Raw genomic sequence first — 22,488 nt, forward strand, 5'->3', positions numbered from 1 at the left:
ACTAGTTTTTTTTAAGTGCCATCCTGTCTGCCACTGCAGTGCCACTCCTAGATGGGCCAGGTGTTTGTGCTGCACACTTGTGTTGCTTACTTGGCCATCCAACTACCTCATTGCACCTCTTTTTCTTCTATGCATCATGTGCTGTTTGGGGCCTATTTTTTAAATCTGCCATCCTGTCTGTAACTGCAGTGCCACTCCTAGATGGGCCAGGTGTTTGTGCCGCACACTTGTGTCGCTTAGCTTGGCCATCCAGCTACCTAATTGCACCTCTTTTTCTTCTTTGCATCATGTGCTGTTTGGGGACTAGTTTTTTTAAGTGCCATCCTGTCTGTAACTGCAGTGCCACTCCTAGATAGGCCAGGTGTTTTTGCCGAACATTTATGTCTCTTAGCTTGGCCATCCAGCTACCTCATTGCACCTCTTTTTCTTCTTTGCATCATGTGCTGTTTGGGGACTAGTTTTTAAGTGCCATCTTGTCTGCAACTGCAGTGCCACTCCTAGATGGGCCAGGTGTTTGTGCTGCACACTTGTGTCGCTTAGGTTAGTCATACAGCCACCTCGGTGCAACTTTTAGGCCTAAAAACAGTATTGTGATGTGTGAGGTGTTCAGAATAGACTGGAAATGAGTGGAAATGAATGTTATTGAGGTTAGTAATACCGTAGGAGCAAAATTACCCCCAAATTCTGTGAGTTTAGCTGTTTTCATGTTTTTTTTTAATCATCCAGAACCAAAACCAAAACCAAAACACGAAAGGGTGTTTTTGGCAAAACAAGCCAAAACCAAAACATGAAAGTGGAATTAGAACCAAAACCAATATTTTAAACATGAAAAGTGCCAGCCGCACATCTCTAAAAATATGGTACATATGTTTAAAAACTCCAAGTTGCCAAGGTAATAATTATGCATAATATGTGTTATTGTTTCAATTTTGATGGTTTAATATAAGAAATCAGTATGAAGAACCAATTTAATTAATCACTATTTCACCAAGCAATATGATTCAACAACATATACAGGATTGAATTAGTACTTTACAACACCATAATAAAATGGCCACAACCAAAAAAAAAAAAAACTGGAGAAGAGGTGGTGTTGTTGTTGAACTACAAACAAAGTGAAAAGACATTTGACAAAAATAACAGTATAAGTACATATAGATGGGTCCACGGTTATCTTGACTAGTTTTCTGCGCCTAGGCACAACATGATTTATTAGCATAAACCCTTCATCTATTGTTCTCAGCTGCAATACAATATAGAGAACAATACAGCAGGGTATTAAGTCATTACAGCAGGGGATTAAGTATGACTAGCCAGTCTCAGTTAATTCTATTAAAGGTCAAGATAAACATGGACCCATCTGTAGGTGAATAGACTAACTTCTCCAAAACAGCAAACAAAGCCAGAATAAATCGCCAGACATCCGCTGAACATACATTTTTTTTTAAAAACAATAGTAAGGCACTCACACAAATAACTATACAGTATTCCAATATATGCATTACAGCACAATACAGTACTGCACTAATGTGAATAAACTTATTAAGGCCCATTTTTGTAAAAAAAAAAAACATTTTTAAATCGGAACAACAATAAGACACATACATAAAGTGAGTTGCAGCATTTGTTTTAAAAATAAATAATACATGGGACAAAACACAAAAAAATACAATTAACATGTTTATCAATTTTTCACACAAAAAAAGACACTCACCATCCTGCCTGGGACAATCCAAATCCCAGATGTAAGTAACCCACAACAACTTCTGGAGGTATTAGGCTCCTCATGGGTTCCTCGTACTCCAGATATGTGGCTACGAATGGATTCCCACCACCTGTCTGTCGAGCAGACTTTGTCTCCTTCGCCATTTTATCCTTGACACAACGCTTGATGTCATAAAACCACTTGCGGCACGTGTCCTCTGTCCACACCCTCACTATTCACAGCTGCCACAGCTTTGGACCACAAGACACTTTTCTTGTGTGATGTCACCTTCAATGACTCAGGTCCAAACAGCTGACTATGGTATTTCACCAGCTCACGCACCAAAATCACATTCTCAGCAAAATAAAATTTCACATTACGGTCAGTCTTAGGAGTGGTGCATCACTTTCACTGTCACTAGAGGCTGCAGTTACAACCTCACCCACCTCCTCCCTCTCACTCACCTCCTCCCTCCCTCTCACTCACCTCCTCCCTCTCACTCGCCTCCTCCACCTCACTCACCTCATCCACCACATTGTTATGCACACCAGTACCAGCAGGAATGTACTGGTGTCTGAACGGAGAGGGATGCAAAACAAATGAACTCACAGACAGACTGGGGAATATGACATTACATACACAGAAGGTGATAGGGTAACAAAATAAACACAAAGTGAACAGAGAAGCCCAAGGGCTAAGAAACTGGGTGTCTCCCTAGTATTAGGAATGCTCAGATGGAAAGAAGCGTGATGTTGTGATTTAATACGTAGAGAACCCGAAATGCCGTTGCTAAGGGCAACAGCAAAACCCTAAAGGGTTACCAACGGGTGTGGCAGTAAACTCCTTGGTCAGAGATGGAATAATAGACACAAGGAGAGTCTCCACAATCCTAGTCTTCACTTGCAGTGCACTGGTTCAGCTTACTGCCACTAAACTGACACCTGAACACCTTGCACAGTGGGAAAGGATTTTGGCAGGCAAGTCTGAGAATACAGCCGCAAACTTGCTAGGTTCACAGAGTAGCAAAAGAACCCCAGCAGGTTAAACGACTGACTCCAGTCTTACTGCTAGGTCTGGATTGGCAGAGTGTAATACCAAATCCCAAGGCCTATTTGCAGTAAGCAACAAACAAATACAAAGTTTACACAGTACTAGCTAGCTTTCAGGAACTGACTAACCAACAAAGATTCAGCAGCATCTGCCTAACCTGAGAAGAGGGTTTATATAGCAGGTGCTGTCCACGCCCCACTCAGACCTCACAGACTGTGAGCACAAAAACCAGCACCGGATCCCCTGCCGTGCACAGAGCCTGTAACCACTGCACAGCAAAAGACCCGAACCGGAGTATCAGCTACGCTCAGGTTACTCTGCTAGCACTTGTCTCCCGGTTGCCATGACGACGTGGCAGCTCAGAGCAGGAGACCCTAACAGTACCCCCCCTCTGACGAGGGGTCAAAGAACCCCTACCACCGGGTTTATCTGGGAACTGCGAGAAGAAAGAGCATAACAGTCTGGGGGCATGAAGATCACAACTGCGCACCCACGACCGCTCCTCCGGGCCATACCCCTTCCAGTGCACCAAAAATGACAGCCGACCCCGAACCATCTTGGAGTCAAGAATCCTTTTAACAACAAACTCCCTCTGGCCACGTATCAGAAGAGGGGAAGGTCTTCCACTGAAAGAAGGATTACTAATTGCCCGTTTTAAAAGGGAACAATGAAATGTTTTATTGATACCCAAAGAACGGGGCAGATCTAACTGAAATGCCACCGGATTGATAACCCTAGTGATCTTATAAGGACAGATGAACCGGGGGCCTAACTTATGAGATGGCTGTCTCAACTTCAAATTCTTGGTAGACAACCAGACGAAGTCTCCTAATTTGAAGCTGCAGGGTCTCTTCCGCTTATCAAAAACCCTTTTGGTCACTAATGACACAGACACAAGGGCTTTCTTCACTTTCCTCCAAATACCTCTAAGGACCGAAACCACAGAGAAACCACGAGGCGTGGAGTCCAGGGGGTCAAAAGAATTGGCCTTAGGATGATGCCCATACACACAAAGGAAGGGAGAGATCCCTGTAGCAGAGTGAGCCGCGTTGTTATAGGCAAACTCCGCCATGGACAGATGAGCAACCCAGTCAGTCTGACACTTGGAGACATAACACCTGAGGAACTGCTCCAAGGACTGGTTCACCCTTTCAGTCTGCCCATTAGACTGCGGATGGTAGCCTGACGACAAGCTGACATAAATCTGGAGATCGGAACAAAATGCCCTCCAGAATTTGGCCACAAACTGAGATCCGCGGTCAGAGACCACATCAAGTGGCAACCCGTGGAGGCACACAACATGCAGCATAAATAATTCAGACAGGCGTCTGGCCGATGGCAGCCCAACCAATGGAACGAAGTGCGCCATCTTTGAAAACCTGTCAACGACAACCCAGATGGCTGTCATCCCCGAGGATTTGGGCAAGTCCACCACAAAATCCATTGAAATGTGGGTCCATGGCTTAGATGGAATAGAGAGTGGATGTAATGGGCCAACAGGAACCCCTCTAGGAGTCTTATTTCGGGCATAGATGTCACATGCCCGAACCCACTGATCCACATCCCTAGCCACCGAGGGCCACCACAGCGCCCTAGATAGCAACTCCCGAGTTCTGGCAATACCCGGGTGACCTGCCGACTTCTTGGCATGGAATTCCAGGAATACTCGCTGTCTTAACCTAGGAGGCACAAACAAAAGACCTACCGGAAGGTCTGGAGGAGCCTGCTCCTGTGCTCTAAGGACTAATGACAAGAGGTCCTGGGTAATGCCCACTTTAATACATGATGGGGACACAATGGGCAATGGCTCCTCTGTGGTCTCCTGGATTGGAGCAAAACTCCGCGAGAGCGCATCAGCCTTGATGTTTTTTGACCCAGGGTGATATGTTATCAAAAAATTAAAGCGAGCAAAAAACAAAGCCCATCGTGCCTGCCTGGCATTGAGGCGCTTCGCTGACTCTAAATATGCCAAATTCTTATGGTCGGTGAGAATTGAGACCACAAACTTAGCACCCTCAAGCCAGTGTCTCCACTCCTCGAGTGCATCCTTAATAGCCAACAATTCCTGGTTACCCACGTCATAATTCATCTCGGCAGGCGAAAATTTACGGGAAAAGTAAGCACAGGGATGAAGGCGATTATCAGACACCCCCATCTGAGAGAGCACTGCCCCAATACCCATCTCAGAGGCATCCACCTCCACCACAAAAGGACGCTCTGGATCTGGGTGTCGCAGCACCTTGGCTGAGACAAATGCCCTTTTGAGACGGGCAAAAGCCGCTTTGGCCTCACAAGACCAGTGAGCAACATCCGCCCCTTTCTTAGTGAGTGCCACCAAGGGCGCCACTATAGATGAAAATTCAGCGATAAATCGTCTATAAAAATTTGCAAAGCCCAGAAAACGCTGAAGCGCCTTCAAACTAGTGGGCTGCACCCAATCCAGGACTGCCTGTACCTTGGAACCCTCCATTTGGAAACCTTCTGGAGAGATAATATATCCTAGAAATGCGATTTGCTGAACTTCAAATTCGCACTTCTCCAGCTTCGCCCCAAGCCGGTGGTCTCTGAGTTTCTGGAGGACTAAGCGTACATGCTTCCGATGTTCCTCCAGGGAATGGGAGAAGATTAGGATGTCATCTACGTATACAACTAAGAATCTATCCAAATATTCCCTGAGCACATCGTTCATGAAGTCCTGGAAGACTGCCGGGGCATTACAGAGCCCAAAAGGCATCACCAAATATTCATAGTGCCCTGAGTGGGTATTAAAGGCAGTCTTCCATTCATCCCCCTCTCTTATTCGGATTAGATTGTATGCACCGCGTAGGTCAATCTTAGAAAAAATGGTGGCCGTACGAAGCTGGTCAAACAAGACCGAAATGAGAGGCAGTGGGTATGAGTTTTTAATCGTGATACGGTTCAATTCCCTGAAGTCGATGCAGGGTCGCAACGAACCGTCCTTTTTACCCACGAAGAAGAACCCCGACCCAACTGGAGACTGTGAAGGTCTGATAAATCCCTTAGCCAAGTTCTCCTGAATGTACTCTGCCATAGCCTGAGTCTCAGGAAGTGACAGGGAGTACAACCTAAATCCATTCTTCCTCCTGTACCCAAGCTCCTGCAAGCCACACCACCAACTCCCTCAACGTCAACTTCCTCCTCAGTCAGGAACGTCAGTAGTCCTGCAGGCCATGTCACTGTCAAGTCCTCTCCTAACTGGGATTCCTCCGTAGGATCCTTGAGTGGTACGCCTGCCGTTGCTGCTGCTGCTGCTGTTGTTGCTGCTGGGAGTGTATCATCATCCTAGAGGGGAAATCTGAAGACCACTTATGTTACTTCCAGTAAGCAATTGACTGTCCAACAGTCCTTTGTGAGGAAGATGAAATATGACAGCAGTCATCCTTTTGCAATGCGGATAACTGAGGCCTTGACAGCAATGTTGGTGTTAGACGTGCATCCAGTATCCGCCATTAGTTCAGTGGGACTTAGAGAATTGTTTGAGGTACTGTGTCCCCAGTATCAAATCCCATCTAGGTTCCACTTCTCTAGGCAGGCGATACCGAGAATGTAAACAGACATCAGAAAAAGAGTCACCAGTGTCCTACAAATTGCGGTTGTATCCAGTGTCCACTTAACCACGGACATGTGGACAAGTGGAACAGGGCAGACTAAGGATTATATGGCTGTAACAGCCCACTGGGTAGATATATGGCCTCCCGCAGCAACAACAGCAGCGGCAACAGTAGCAGCATCTCGCAAACGCCAACTCGTTCCTAGGCAGGCTACATTATGTATCACTGCTTTCCTTAAGAGGCACACAGCTAACAACCTCTTATGGAAACTGAGGAACATCATCGCAGAATGGCTTACCCCAATTGGACTCTCCTGGGGATTTGTGATATCGGACAATGCCACCAATATTGTGCGTGCATCACATGTGGGCAAATTCCAGCACGTCCCATGTTTTGCACATACAATTAATTTGGTGGTGCAGAATTTTTTGAAAAATGACAGGGGTGTGCAGGAGATGCTGTCGATGACCCGAAAAATTGCGGTCCACTTTCGGCATTCTGCAACTACGTGCCAAAGACTGGAGCACCAGCAAACACTCCTGAACCTGCCCCGCCATCAACTGAAGCAAGGGGGATAACAAGGTGGAATTCAACACTCTATATGCTTCAGAGGATGGAGGAGCAGCAAAAGGCCATTCAAGCCTATACATCCACCTACGATATAGGCAGAGGAGGAGTAATGCACCTGACTCAAGCGCAGTGGAGAAAGATTTCCGTCTTGTGCAAGGTTCTCCAACCCTTCGAACTTGCCACATGTGAAGTCAGTTCAGACACTGCCAGCTTGAGTCAGGTCATTCCCCTCATCAGGCTTTTGTAGAAGCAGCTAGAGAAATTGAAGGAGGAGCTAAGATGGAGTGATTCAGCAAAGTATGTGGGACTTGTGGATAGAGCCCTTCATTCACTTTGCCAGGATTCATGGGTGGTCAATCTGTTGAAATCAGAGCACTACATTTTGGCCACCGTGCTCTATCCTAGGTTTAAAGTCTACGCTGTATCTCTCTTTAAAGCATACACAAATGTGCAGAGGTGCAAAGACCTGCTGGTTAGTAAATTGTCAACTCAAGCAGAACGTGACCCATCAACAGCTCGAACTTCAATTTCTCCCGCCACTGGTGCTGCAAGGAAAAGGATAAGATTTCCTAGCCCACCCACTGGCGGTGATGCAGGGCAGTCAGGAGCGAAAGCTGACATATGGTCCGGACTGAAGGACCTACCAACGATTACTGACATGTCTACTGTCACTGCATATGATTCTGTCACCATTGAAAGAATGGTGGAGGATTATATGAGTGACAGCATCCAAGTAGGCATGTCAGACAGTCTGTACGTATACTGGGAGGAAAAAGAGGCAATTTGGAGCCCCTTGCACAAACTGGCTTTATTTTACTTAAGTTGCCCCCACCCCCTCCAGTGTGTACTCCGAAAGAGTGTTTAGTGCAGCCGGTCACCTTGTCAGTGATCTGCATAGGAGGTTACTTCCACTAAATGTGGAGAAGATGAGGTTCATTAAAATGAATTATAAAATCCTCCGGGAAGACCTTTACCAGCAATTGCCTCCAGAAACTACACAGGAACCTGTGATGGTGGATTCCAGTGGGGACGAATTAATACTCTGTGAGGAGGAGGATGTACATAGTGAAAGGGGTGAGGAATCGGAGAATGAGGATGAGGTGGACATCTTGCCTCTGTAGAGAACAGTTTGTACAAGAAAAGATTGATTGCTTCTTTTTTGGTGGGGGCCCAAACAAACCAGTAATTTCAGCCACAGTCGTGTCGCAGACCCTGTCGCTGAAATGATTGGTTTGTTAAAGTGTGTATGTCCTGTTTATACAACATAAGGGTGGGTGGGAGGGCCCAAGGACAATTCCATCTTGCACCTCTTTTTTCTTTCATTTTTCTTTGCATAATGTGCTGTTTGGGGACTAGTTTTTTTAAGTGCCATCCTGTCTGCCACTGCAGTGCCACTCCTAGATGGGCCAGGTGTTTGTGCTGCACACTTGTGTTGCTTACTTGGCCATCCAACTACCTCATTGCACCTCTTTTTCTTCTATGCATCATGTGCTGTTTGGGGCCTATTTTTTAAATCTGCCATCCTGTCTGTAACTGCAGTGCCACTCCTAGATGGGCCAGGTGTTTGTGCCGCACACTTGTGTCGCTTAGCTTGGCCATCCAGCTACCTAATTGCACCTCTTTTTCTTCTTTGCATCATGTGCTGTTTGGGGACTAGTTTTTTTAAGTGCCATCCTGTCTGTAACTGCAGTGCCACTCCTAGATAGGCCAGGTGTTTTTGCCGAACATTTATGTCTCTTAGCTTGGCCATCCAGCTACCTCATTGCACCTCTTTTTCTTCTTTGCATCATGTGCTGTTTGGGGACTAGTTTTTAAGTGCCATCTTGTCTGCAACTGCAGTGCCACTCCTAGATGTTCCAGGTGTTTGTGCTGCACACTTGTGTCGCTTAGGTTAGTCATACAGCCACCTCGGTGCAACTTTTAGGCCTAAAAACAGTATTGTGATGTGTGAGGTGTTCAGAATAGACTGGAAATGAGTGGAAATGAATGTTATTGAGGTTAGTAATACCGTAGGAGCAAAATTACCCCCAAATTCTGTGAGTTTAGCTGTTTTCATGTTTTTTTAAATCATCCAGAACCAAAACCAAAACCAAAACACGAAAGGGTGTTTTTGGCAAAACAAGCCAAAACCAAAACATGAAAGTGGAATTAGAACCAAAACCAATATTTTAAACATGAAAAGTGCCAGCCGCACATCTCTAAAAATATGGTACATATGTTTAAAAACTCCAAGTTGCCAAGGTAATAATTATGCATAATATGTGTTATTGTTTCAATTTTGATGGTTTAATATAAGAAATCAGTATGAAGAACCAATTTAATTAATCACTATTTCACCAAGCAATATGATTCAACAACATATACAGGATTGAATTAGTACTTTACAACACCATAATAAAATGGCCACAACCAAAAAAAAAAAAAAACTGGAGAAGAGGTGGTGTTGTTGTTGAACTACAAACAAAGTGAAAAGACATTTGACAAAAATAACAGTATAAGTACATATAGATGGGTCCACGGTTATCTTGACTAGTTTTCTGCGCCTAGGCACAACATGATTTATTAGCATAAACCCTTCATCTATTGTTCTCAGCTGCAATACAATATAGAGAACAATACAGCAGGGTATTAAGTCATTACAGCAGGGGATTAAGTATGACTAGCCAGTCTCAGTTAATTCTATTAAAGGTCAAGATAAACATGGACCCATCTGTAGGTGAATAGACTAACTTCTCCAAAACAGCAAACAAAGCCAGAATAAATCGCCAGACATCCACTGAACATACATTTTTTTTTAAAAACAATAGTAAGGCACTCACACAAATAACTATACAGTATTCCAATATATGCATTACAGCACAATACAGTACTGCACTAATGTGAATAAACTTATTAAGGCCCATTTTTGTAAAAAAAAAAACATTTTTAAATCGGAACAACAATAAGACACATACATAAAGTGAGTTGCAGCATTTGTTTTAAAAATAAATAATACATGGGACAAAACACAAAAAAATACAATTAACATGTTTATCAATTTTTCACACAAAAAAAGACACTCACCATCCTGCCTGGGACAATCCAAATCCCAGATGTAAGTAACCCACAACAACTTCTGGAGGTATTAGGCTCCTCATGGGTTCCTCGTACTCCAGATATGTGGCTACGAATGGATTCCCACCACCTGTCTGTCGAGCAGACTTTGTCTCCTTCGCCATTTTATCCTTGACACAACGCTTGATGTCATAAAACCACTTGCGGCACGTGTCCTCTGTCCACACCCTCACTATTCACAGCTGCCACAGCTTTGGACCACAAGACACTTTTCTTGTGTGATGTCACCTTCAATGACTCAGGTCCAAACAGCTGACTATGGTATTTCACCAGCTCACGAACCAAAATCACATTCTCAGCAAAATAAAATTTCACATTACGGTCAGTCTTAGGAGTGGTGCATCACTTTCACTGTCACTAGAGGCTGCAGTTACAACCTCACCCACCTCCTCCCTCTCACTCACCTCCTCCCTCCCTCTCACTCACCTCCTCCCTCTCACTCGCCTCCTCCACCTCACTCGCCTCATCCACCACATTGTTATGCACACCAGTACCAGCAGGAATGTACTGGTGTCTGAACGGAGAGGGATGCAAAACAAATGAACTCACAGACAGACTGGGGAATATGACATTACATACACAGAAGGTGATAGGGTAACAAAATAAACACAAAGTGAACAGAGAAGCCCAAAGGCTAAGAAACTGGGTGTCTCCCTAGTATTAGGAATGCTCAGATGGAAAGAAGCGTGATGTTGTGATTTAATACGTAGAGAACCCGAAATGCTGTTGCTAAGGGCAACAGCAAAACCCTAAAGGGTTACCAACGGGTGTGGCAGTAAACTCCTTGGTCAGAGATGGAATAATAGACACAAGGAGAGTCTCCACAATCCTAGTCTTCACTTGCAGTGCACTGGTTCAGCTTACTGCCACTAAACTGACACCTGAACACCTTGCACAGTGGGAAAGGATTTTGGCAGGCAAGTCTGAGAATACAGCCGCAAACTTGCTAGGTTCACAGAGTAGCAAAAGAACCCCAGCAGGTTAAACGACTGACTCCAGTCTTACTGCTAGGTCTGGATTGGCAGAGTGTAATACCAAATCCCAAGGCCTATTTGCAGTAAGCAACAAACAAATACAAAGTTTACACAGTACTAGCTAGCTTTCAGGAACTGACTAACCAACAAAGATTCAGCAGCATCTGCCTAACCTGAGAAGAGGGTTTATATAGCAGGTGCTGTCCACGCCCCACTCAGACCTCACAGACTGTGCGCACAAAAACCAGCACCGGATCCCCTGCCGTGCACAGAGCCTGTAACCACTGCACAGCAAAAGACCCGAACCGGAGTATCAGCTACGCTCAGGTTACTCTGCTAGCACTTGTCTCCCGGTTGCCATGACGACGTGGCAGCTCAGAGCAGGAGACCCTAACAGTACCCCCCCTCTGACGAGGGGTCAAAGAACCCCTACCACCGGGTTTATCTGGGAACTGCGAGAAGAAAGAGCATAACAGTCTGGGGGCATGAAGATCACAACTGCGCGCCCACGACCGCTCCTCCGGGCCATACCCCTTCCAGTGCACCAAAAATGACAGCCGACCCCGAACCATCTTGGAGTCAAGAATCCTTTTAACAACAAACTCCCTCTGGCCACGTATCAGAAGAGGGGAAGGTCTTCCACTGAAAGAAGGATTACTAATTGCCCGTTTTAAAAGGGAACAATGAAATGTTTTATTGATACCCAAAGAACGGGGTAGATCTAACTGAAATGCCACCGGATTGATAACCCTAGTGATCTTATAAGGACAGATGAACCGGGGGCCTAACTTATGAGATGGCTGTCTCAACTTCAAATTCTTGGTAGACAACCAGACGAAGTCTCCTAATTTGAAGCTGCAGGGTCTCTTCCGCTTATCAAAAACCCTTTTGGTCACTAATGACACAGACACAAGGGCTTTCTTCACTTTCCTCCAAATACCTCTAAGGACCGAAACCACAGAGAAACCACGAGGCGTGGAGTTCAGAGGGTCAAAAGAATTGGCCTTAGGATGATGCCCATACACACAAAGGAAGGGAGAGATCCCTGTAGCAGAGTGAGCCGCGTTGTTATAGGCAAACTCCGCCATGGACAGATGAGCAACCCAGTCAGTCTGACACTTGGAGACATAACACCTGAGGAACTGCTCCAAGGACTGGTTCACCCTTTCAGTCTGCCCATTAGACTGCGGATGGTAGCCTGACGACAAGCTGACATAAATCTGGAGATCGGAACAAAATGCCCTCCAGAATTTGGCCACAAACTGAGATCCGCGGTCAGAGACCACATCAAGTGGCAACCCGTGGAGGCGCACAACATGCAGCATACATAATTCAGACAGGCGTCTGGCCGATGGCAGCCCAACCAATGGAACGAAGTGCGCCATCTTTGAAAACCTGTCAACGACAACCCAGATGGCTGTCATCCCCGAGGATTTGGGCAAGTCCACCACAAAATCCATTGAAATGTGGGTCCATGGCTTAGATGGAATAGAGAGTGGATGTAATGGGCCAACAGGAACCCCTCTAGGAGTCTTATTTCGGGCATAGATGTCACATGCCCGAACCCACTGATCCACATCCCTAGCCACCGAGGGCCACCACAGCGCCCTAGATAGCAACTCCCGAGTTCTGGCAATACCCGGGTGACCTGCCGACTTCTTGGCATGGAATTCCAGGAATACTCGCTGTCTTAACCTAGGAGGCACAAACAAAAGACCTACCGGAAGGTCTGGAGGAGCCTGCTCCTGTGCTCTAAGGACTAATGACAAGAGGTCCTGGGTAATGCCCACTTTAATACATGATGGGGACACAATGGGCAATGGCTCCTCTGTGGTCTCCTGGATTGGAGCAAAACTCCGCGAGAGCGCATCAGCCTTGAGGTTTTTTGACCCAGGGCGATATGTTATCAAAAAATTAAAGCGAGCAAAAAACAAAGCCCATCGTGCCTGCCTGGCATTGAGGCGCTTCGCTGACTCTAAATATGCCAAATTCTTATGGTCGGTGAGAATTGAGACCACAAACTTAGCACCCTCAAGCCAGTGTCTCCACTCCTCGAGTGCATCCTTAATAGCCAACAATTCCTGGTTACCCACGTCATAATTCATCTCGGCAGGCGAAAATTTACGGGAAAAGTAAGTACAGGGATGAAGGCGATTATCAGACACCCCCATCTGAGAGAGCACTGCCCCAATACCCATCTCAGAGGCATCCACCTCCACCACAAAAGGACGCTCTGGATCTGGGTGTCGCAGCACCTTGGCTGAGACAAATGCCCTTTTGAGACGGGCAAAAGCCGCTTTGGCCTCACAAGACCAGTGAGCAACATCCGCCCCTTTCTTAGTGAGTGCCACCAAGGGCGCCACTATAGATGAAAATTCAGCGATAAATCGTCTATAAAAATTTGCAAAGCCCAGAAAACGCTGAAGCGCCTTCAAACTAGTGGGCTGCACCCAATCCAGGACTGCCTGTACCTTGGAACCCTCCATTTGGAAACCTTCTGGAGAGATAATATATCCTAGAAATGCGATTTGCTGAACTTCAAATTCGCACTTCTCCAGCTTCGCCCCAAGCCGGTGGTCTCTGAGTTTCTGGAGGACTAAGCGTACATGCTTCCGATGTTCCTCCAGGGAATGGGAGAAGATTAGGATGTCATCTACGTATACAACTAAGAATCTATCCAAATATTCCCTGAGCACATCGTTCATGAAGTCCTGGAAGACTGCCGGGGCATTACAGAGCCCAAAAGGCATCACCAAATATTCATAGTGCCCTGAGTGGGTATTAAAGGCTGTCTTCCATTCATCCCCCTCTCTTATTCGGATTAGATTGTATGCACCGCGTAGGTCAATCTTAGAAAAAATGGTGGCCGTACGAAGCTGGTCAAACAAGACCGAAATGAGAGGCAGTGGGTATGAGTTTTTAATCGTGATACGGTTCAATTCCCTGAAGTCGATGCAGGGTCGCAACGAACCGTCCTTTTTACCCACGAAGAAGAACCCCGACCCAACTGGAGACTGTGAAGGTCTGATAAATCCCTTAGCCAAGTTCTCCTGAATGTACTCTGCCATAGCCTGAGTCTCAGGAAGTGACAGGGAGTACAACCTGCTCTTGGGAAGCTTAGCATTCGGCAACAAATTAATGGCACAGTCATAGGGGCGATGGGGAGGTAGTACCTCTGCAACTCTTTTGGAGAACACGTCCGCAAAATCTGCATAACATCCTGGCAATCCTGGCAAACTTAGCTGCGAAAGCCTGACTGGAAGGCTCAAGCAACTCCTGAAACAATCAGTACCCCAACTAAGAATCTCCCCAGAGACCAGGTCAAATTTAGGATTGTGGGCCCTTAACCAGGGTAACCCCAACACCAATGGGGCAAAAGTACAGACAGTCACATAAAAGGACAATTTTTCAGAGTGTGTGGCTCCAATAAACAAAGAAATCTGGCTAGTGCAAGAGGTAATTTTACCCTGGGATAATGGTTCCCCGTTTAACCCACAAATCTCAATTTCCGATGCCAAGGGTACTAAGGGAACAGAGTGTTTCAGGATATTTCCCATCACCCTCAGGCCCTGAAGTTTTCCGGCTTTTCTGGGCATGATACTACCACATGACCTTTATTCCCACAGTACAAACATAACCCCTGCTGTCTCCTCCGCGTCTTCTCACGCGAGGAGAGGCGGGTAGCCCCAATCTGCATAGACTCCTCGGAAAATTCCTCAGAGTCTGAGGTTCCCTTGGGAAAGAAGGAAACCTCGGTCTCCCTTTTAAGCCTGCGCTCTCTCAGCCGTCTATCCACCCGAATGGATAACTGCATGAGCTGATCCAAGCTATCAGGCAAGGGATATTGTACCAGTTGGTCTTTTAACTGGTTAGAAAGACCTCTTCGGTACTGGTGTCTCAGGGCTGGGTCATTCCACTGGGTATCATGGGCCAACCTCCGAAACTCCGTACAATAAACCTCAACTGACCTTCGCCCTTGCTTAAGGATCGAAATCTGAGCCTCGGCTGAGGCCGTCTTGTCAGGGTCATCATACAACATGCCCAGTGCCGTAAAAAAAGCATCAACACTTTTAAGCGACGGACAGTCAGGCTGCAACCCATATGCCCAGACCTGTGGGTCTCCTTGTAGCAAGGAAATCACTATGCCCACCTGCTGAATCTCCGACCCAGAAGACTGAGGTCTAAGCTGGAAATATAGCTTGCAGCTCTCCTTGAAACAAAAGAACTGCGAGCGATCTCCAGAAAAACGATCCGGGAGATTTACTTTCGGCTCCTTAACCCCTGAAGGTACTGCTGCTGCGGGAGCTCCGCAAGCGGCCTGCGAGGTGTGCATTTTAATGGACAAATCATTAAATTGTCGAGTCAGGACCTGCACCTGATCGACCACCTGTTGCAAAGTATTTTGAGGGGTATGCTCCATATTCCCACCAAATTTCAACAGGAGTATTAGGCTGCTGAATATGTTATGCACACCAGTGCCAACAGGAATGTACTTGTGTCTTAACGGAGAGGGATGCAAAACAAATGAACTCACAGACAGACTGGGGAATATGACATTACATACACAGAAGGTGATAGGGTAACAAAATAAACACAAAGTGAACAGAGAAGCCCAAAGGCTAAGAAACTGGGTGTCTCCCTAGTATTAGGAATGCTCAGATGGAAAGAAGCGTGATGTTGTGATTTAATATGTAGAGAACCCGAAATGCTGTTGCTAAGGGCAACAGCAAAACCCTAAAGGGTTACCAACGGGTGTGGCAGTAAACTCCTTGGTCAGAGATGGAATAATAGACACAAGGAGAGTCTCCACAATCCTAGTCTTCACTTGCAGTGCACTGGTTCAGCTTACTGCCACTAAACTGACACCTGAACACCTTGCACAGTGGGAAAGGATTTTAGCAGGCAAGTCTGAGAATACAGCCGCAAACTTGCTAGGTTCACAGAGTAGCAAAAGAACCCCAGCAGGTTAAACGACTGACTCCAGTCTTACTGCTAGGTCTGGATTGGCAGAGTGTAATACCAAATCCCAAGGCCTATTTGCAGTAAGCAACAAACAAATACAAAGTTTACACAGTACTAGCTAGCTTTCAGGAACTGACTAACCAACAAAGATTCAGCAGCATCTGCCTAACCTGAGAAGAGGGTTTATATAGCAGGTGCTGTCCACGCCCCACTCAGACCTCACAGACTGTGAGCACAAAAACCAGCACCGGATCCCCTGCCGTGCACAGAGCCTGTAACCACTGCACAGCAAAAGACCCGAACCGGAGTATCAGCTACGCTCAGGTTACTCCGCTAGCACTTGTCTCCCGGTTGCCATGACGACGTGGCAGCACAGAGCAGGAGACCCTAACACTCATCCACCTCAGACTCTGACATAATTTAAACAAACAACACCTCTACACAGCTAGTGATGTGCACCGGAAATTTTTCGGGTTTTGTGTTTTGGTTTTGGGTTCGGTTCCGCGACCGTGTTTTGGGTTCGGACGCGTTTTGGCAAAACCTCACCGAAATTTTTTTGTCGGATTCGGGTGTGTTTTGGATTCGGGTGTTTTTTTCAAAAAACCCTAAAAAACAGCTTAAATCATAGAATTTGGGGGTCATTTTGATCCCATAGTATTATTAACCTCAATAACCATAATTTCCACTCATTTCCAGTCTATTCTGAACACCTCACATCTCACAATATTATTTTTAGTCCTAAAATTTGCACCGAGGTCGCTGGATGGCTAAGCTAAGCGACCCAAGTGGCCGACACAAACACCTGGCCCATCTAGGAGTGGCACTGCAGTGTCAGACAGGATGGCCCTTCAAAAAAATTGTCCCCAAACAGCACATGATGCAAAGAAAAAAAGAGGCGCAAGGAGGAAGCTGTGTGACTAAGCTAAGCGACCCAAGTGGCCGACACAAACACCTGGCCCATCTAGGAGTGGCACTGCAGTGTCACGCAGGATGGCCCTTCAAAAAAATACTCCCCAAAAAGCACATGATGCAAAGAAAAAAAGAGGCGCAATGAGGTAGCTGTGTGACTAAGATAAGCGACCCAAGTGGCCGACACAAGCATCTGGCCCATCTAGGAGTGGCACTGCAGTGTCACGCAGGATGGCCCTTCAAAAAAATACTCCCCAAACAGCACATGACGCAAAGAAAAAAAGAGGCGCAATGAGGTAGCTGTGTGACTAAGCTAAGCGACCCTAGTGGCCGACACAAACACCTGGCCCATCTAGGAGTGGCACTGCAGTGTCACGCAGGATGGCCCTTCAAAAAAAAAGTCCCCAAACAGCACATGATGCAAAGAAAAAAAGAGGCGCAATGAGGTAGCTGTGTGACTAAGATAAGCGACCTAAGTGGCCGACACAAACATCTGGCCCATCTAGGAGTGGCACTGCAGTGTCACGCAGGATGGCCCTTCAAAAAAATACTCCCCAAACAGCACATGACGCAAAGAAAAAAAGAGGCGCAATGAGGTAGCTGTGTGACTAAGCTAAGCGACCCTAGTGGCCGACACAAACACCTGGCCCATCTAGGAGTGGCACTGATGTCACGCAGGATGGCCCTTCAAAAAAATACTCCCCAAACAGCACATGATGCAAAGAAAAATGAAAGAAAAAAGAGGTGCAAGATGGAATTGTCCTTGGGCCCTCCCACCCACCCTTATGTTGTATAAACAGGACATGCACACTTTAACGAACCCATCATTTCAGTGACAGGGTCTGCCACACGACTGTGACTGAAATGACTGGTTGGTTTGGGCCCCCACCAAAAAAGAAGCAATCAATCTCTCCTTGCACAAACTGGCTCTACAGAGGTAAGATGTCCACCACCTCCTCATCCTCCGATTCATCACCCCTTTCACTATGTACATCCCCCTCCTCACAGATTATTAATTCGTCCCCACTGGAATCCACCATCTCAGGTCCCCGTGTACTTTCTGGAGGCAATTGCTGCTGGTGAATGTCTCCACGGAGGAATTGATTATAATTCATTTTAAAGAACATCATCTCCACATTTTCTGGAACTAACCTCGTACGCTGATTGCTGACAAGGTGAGCGGCTGCACTAAACACTCTTTCGAGTACACACTGGAGGGAGGGCAACTTAGGTAGAATAAAGCCAGTTTCTGCAAGGGCCTCCAAATTGCCTCATTTTCCTGCCAGTATACGTACGGACTGTCTGACGTGCCTACTTGGATGCGGTCACTCATATAATCCTCCACCATTCTTTCAATGGTGAGAGAATCATATGCAGTGACAGTAGACGACATGTCAGTAATCGTTGCCAGGTCCTTCAGTCCGGACCAGATGTCAGCACTCACTCCAGACTGCCCTGCATCACCGCCAGCGGGTGGGCTCAGAATTCTTAGCCTTTTCCTCGCACCCCCAGTTGCGGGAGAATGTGAAGGAGGAGCTGTTGACGTGTCACGTTCCGCTTGACTTGACAATTTTCTCACCAGCAGGTCTTTGAACCCCTGCAGACTTGTGTCTGCCGGAAAGAAAGATACAACGTAGGTTTTAAATCTAGGATCGAGCACGGTGGCCAAAATGTAGTGCTCTGATTTCAACAGATTGACCACCCGTGAATCCTGGTTAAGCGAATTAAGGGCTCCATCCACAAGTCCCACATTCCTATCGGAATCGCTCTGTTTTAGCTCCTCCTTCAATGTCTCCAGCTTCTTCTGCAAAAACCTGATGAGGGGAATGACCTGACTCAGGCTGGCAGTGTCTGAACTGACTTCACGTGTGGCAAAATCAAAGGGTTGCAGAAGCTTGCACAACATTGAAATCATTCTCCACTGTGCTTGAGACAGGTGCATTCCACCTCCTTTGCCTATATCGTGGCCAGATGTATAGGCTTGAATGGCCTTTTGTTGCTCCTCCTCTGAAGCATATAGAGGGTTGAATTCCACCTCGTTACCACCTCTTGCTTCAGATGATGGCAGGGCAGGTTCAGGTATTTTTGGTGGTGCTCCAGTCTTCTGTACGCGGTGCCTGAACGCCGAAAGTGGCCCGCAATTCTTCGGGCCACCGTTAGCATCTCTTGCACGCCCCTGTCGATTTTTAAATAATTCTGCACAACCAAATTCAAGGTATGTGCAAAACATGGGACGTGCTGGAATTTGCCCAGATGTAATGCACGCACAATATTGCTGGCGTTGTCCGATGTCACAAATCCCCAGGAGAGTCCAATTGGGGTAAGCCATTCTGCGATGATCTTCCTCAGTTGCCGTAAGAGGTTTTCAACTGTGTGCGTATTCTGGAAAGCGGTGATACAAAGCGTAGCCTGCCTAGGAATGAGTTGGCGTTTGCGAGCAGTGGTGCACCAAGGGGGGTTTCCGAGCACCCAGAAACCCCCCTCCACTAAAAAAAAACAAAAACATTTTTTTTTTTTTTAGCTGCATGAGTATTATTAATGGCTGTCTAGCGTCCTCTGCAGCCTGCTGTCTTCCTGGTGGCACTTGTAAGTGCAATAAAAGTTTACTTTATTTTAATTATAGTACATATATATCCATGTGCATACATATATACACATGTATATACATACATACATATAAACACACACACACATATGATATATATACATGTGTATATATACGTGTACTGTATGTGTATATATATATATATATATATGCATGTTTAATATGCTATGTATATGTGTATATGTTTGTGTGTGTGTGTGTGTGTGTATATATATATATATAAATATATATATATACATACACACACGGGGGTAAATTTACTAAGATTCGTAATTTTCCGTTTGAGGTCAAAGTTCAATCACAAATGACATCGCAAGTGTAAATTTGCAACTTTTTTAATTTATTACGACTAATTTACCAAGCTGTCGTATTCTGCATTTTCCGTTTTACCGATGTCGATGTCATTAGTTTTTTTTGGCAGTGTTTTACGTGAGTGACTTGTAAAACACTGCCGACTTTAATACAATGAATCTCGGCCGGATCTGAGAGATCCGTGCTGGGCTTCATTGTGCACTTTTTATTAAAAAAAATCAGTGTTAAATTTGAAAAAAAAAATGCGTGGGGTCCCCCTCCTAAGCAAAACCAGCCTCAGGCTCTTTGAGCCGGCCCTGGTTGCAAAAATATGGGGGAAAAAATGATAGAGGTTCCCCCATATTTAAACAACCAGCACCGGGCTCTGCGCCTGGTCCTGGTTCCAAAAATACGGGGGACAAAAAGCGTAGGGGTCCCCCGTATTTCTGAAACCGGCACCGGGCTCCACTAGCCAGATACATAATGCCACAGCCGGGGGACACTTTTATATAGCTCCCGGCGGCCCTGGCATTACATAACCAACTAGTCACCCCTGGCCGGGGTACGCTGGAGGAGTGGGGACCCCTTCAATCAAGGGGTCCCCCCCTCCAGCCACCCAAGGACCAGGGGTGAACCCCGAGGCTGTCCCCCCCATCCATGGGCTGCGGATGGGAGGCTGATAGCCATTGTGTAAAAAAATGAATATTGTTTTTAGTAGCAGTACTACAAGTCCCAGCAAGCCTCCCCCGCAAGCTGGTACTTGGAGAACCACAAGTACCAGCATGCGGAGGAAAACCGGGCCCGCTGGTACCTGTAGTACTACTACTAAAAAAATACCCCAATAAAAACATAAGACACACACCTTGAAAGTATAACTTTAATACATACATACACACCTCCATATACACATACTTACCTTATGTTCACACGAGGGTCGGTCCTCTTCTCCATGTAGAATCCATGGTGTACCTGTGGAAAAAATTATACTCACAAAATCCAGTGTAGAAGCCTCTTCTTCTTTTAATCCAGTTGTAATCCAGGTACTTGTCAAAATAAAAAAACGGACACCCGACCTCGCACTGAAAGGGGCCCCATGTTTTCACATGGGACCCCTTTCCCCGAATGCCAGGAACCCCCTCTGACTTATGTCTAAGTGGGTTCCATCAGCCAATCAGGGAACGCCACGTTGTGGCATCCTCCTGATCGGCTGTGTGCTCCTGTACTGTATGACAGGCGGCACACGGCAGTGTTACAATGTAGCGCCTATGCGCTCCATTATAACCAATGGTGGGAACTTTGTGGTCAGCGGGTGACCGAAAGTAACCTCACCGCTGACCACAAAGTTCCCACCATTGGTTATAATGGAGCGCATAGGCGCTACATTGTAACACTGCCGTGTGCCGCCTGTCATACAGTACAGGAGCACACAGCCAATCAGGAGGGTGCCAAAACGTGGCGCTCCCTGATTGGCTGAAGAAACCCTCTTAGACATAAGTCAGAGGGGGTTTCTGGCATTCGGGGAAAGGGGTCCCATGTGAAAACATGGGGCCCCTTTCAGTGCGAGGTCGGGTGTCCGTTTTTTTTATTTTGACAAGTACCTGGATTACAAATGGATTACAAGGAGAAGAGGCTTCTACACTGGAGTATGTGAGTATAATTTTTTCCACAGGTACACCATGGATTCTACATGGAGAAGAGGACCGACCCTCGTGTGAACATAAGGTAAGTATGTGTATATGGAGGTGTGTATGTATGTATTAAAGTTATACTTTCAAGGTGTGTGTCTTATGTTTTTATTGGGGTATTTTTTTAGTAGTAGTACTACAGGTACCAGCGGGCCCGGTTTTCCTCCGCATGCTGGTACTTGTGGTTCTCCAAGTACCAGCTTGCGGGGGAGGCTTGCTGGGACTTGTAGTACTGCTACTAAAAACAATATTCATTTTTTTACACAACGGCTATCAGCCTCCCATCCGCAGCCCATGGATGGGGGGGACAGCCTCGGGCTTCACCCCTGGTCCTTGGGTGGCTGGAGGGGGGGGAACCCTTGATTGAAGAGGTGCCCACTCCTCCAGGGTACCCCAGCCAGGGGTGACTAGTTGGCTATGTAATGCCAGGGCCGCCGGGAGCTATATAAAAGTGTCCCCCGGCTGTGGCATTATGTATCTGGCTAGTGGAGCCCGGTGCTGGTTTCAGAAATACGGGGGACCCCTACGCTTTTTGTCCCCCGTATTTTTGGAACCAGGACCAGGCGCAGAGCCCGGTGCTGGTTGTTGAAATATGGGGGAACCTCTATAATTTTTCCCCCATATTTTTGCAACCAGGACCGGCTTAAAGAGCCCGAGGCTGGTTTTGCTTAGGAGGGGGGACCCCACGCAATGTTTTTCAAAAAAATGAACACTTTCCCATCCCCTTCCCACTGATAAACATGCACGGATCTCATGGATCCCTGCATGCCTATCCAAACACGGGATAAAAAAGCGGGGTATATTTACTAAGGTCCCGATTTTGACCGAGATGCCGTTTTTTCTTCAAAGTGTCATTTCGGTAATTTACTAAGCAAAAATCTCAGCAGTGATGAGGGCATTCGTAATATTTTGGAAGTCCATGGAAAAAATCAGGAATCAATACACCATCGGTCAAATACGCCTGCAATTTGGTTGAAATCGGGAATTTACTAAAAAGTGCAAATCACAAACACTGCCGACAATAGCCAAACACTGCCGTGCAGAAATACAA

Source organism: Pseudophryne corroboree, chromosome 4, assembly GCF_028390025.1.
Source record: "Pseudophryne corroboree isolate aPseCor3 chromosome 4, aPseCor3.hap2, whole genome shotgun sequence".
Classification (NCBI taxonomy): Eukaryota; Metazoa; Chordata; class Amphibia; order Anura; family Myobatrachidae; genus Pseudophryne; species Pseudophryne corroboree.